Raw genomic sequence first — 1008 nt, 5'->3', positions numbered from 1 at the left:
CTGCTATGGAGACTGATAAAAAATTGTGCATATACTGGATTGTTGTAACATTTCAAAAACATGTTAAGTCTACTGTGGTCTCTCGCATCTTTAATGGTACACACACACTGTCCAATGTCAAATTTTATGTGGAAATCTGGACTCGCACTTCAAGCAAACTGCCTGGCTGGCTGAAATGTGGAAACACCTTTCAATTCAGTCTTTTAACATGTGTTGAGTGCCACCTATGTGCAGAGCCCGATATTGGGGACTTTGGAGAGAGGCAGAAGAATGAGAAGACAAGGTCCTATCTTAGGGGCTGCCCCGTGCGGTGAAAGAGGCAGCTCCTTCTCTTGGGAGCTCCCAGGCTGTAGGAGCTGACAGCCTAGTCTGGGAAGGCAAACAACTTCAGGACCCACTTTCAGAGGGGAATCCCAAGTACATGCAAAAACGAATCCAGCCTAGACTGTTTGGAGTTGGGTAAATGGTCCCTTGTCGTGATGATGGGGAACAAGGGAGGGGATGCCATAGGAGCTGCTGCATGTCCCGACAGCGAGGAGGAACCCAGGAGCAGCCCCTCCTGGATTATTGTTATCCTGGCAAGTGTTCTGGATGAGATGGGATTGGAGGTGCTGCTGTAAGAATGAAGAGGTCTGTGGAAGGATGGGGTGGGGTGGGGGCATTCCAGGTAGAGGGTGCCTCCTGGGGGATGGTAGGAGAAATGGGGGCGCTGGGCACAGTTCAAACCCAGCTGAAGATGCAGAGGAGAGAGGAGGGCCAGTGTGTGAGGGTCTCGGCTAAGTCCTTGCGGCTGCGGAGCGGCGGTGGGGAAGGACCGGGTCAGAGGTAGCGGGGGTGAGTGGGGGCGGCGCCCAGGTTTCTTGACAGCTGTTAAGGAAGCGTGGCGACAAAGGGTTAAGTGTGCCCCTCCACCGCCCCAAATACTTCCTGTGTTTGAAATCCTTCAGGTCTCCAAAACCCTCTGGCCCCCGGCCAGGCAGGCATTGTCCGGGGAGCGCTTGTGGGCTG

The sequence above is a fragment of the Neophocaena asiaeorientalis genome, unplaced genomic scaffold (genome assembly GCF_003031525.2).
Source record: "Neophocaena asiaeorientalis asiaeorientalis breed wild unplaced genomic scaffold, Neophocaena_asiaeorientalis_V1.1 scaffold1097, whole genome shotgun sequence".
Taxonomy (NCBI): Eukaryota; Metazoa; Chordata; class Mammalia; order Artiodactyla; family Phocoenidae; genus Neophocaena; species Neophocaena asiaeorientalis.
Note: the sequence above shows the minus strand (reverse complement) of the source record.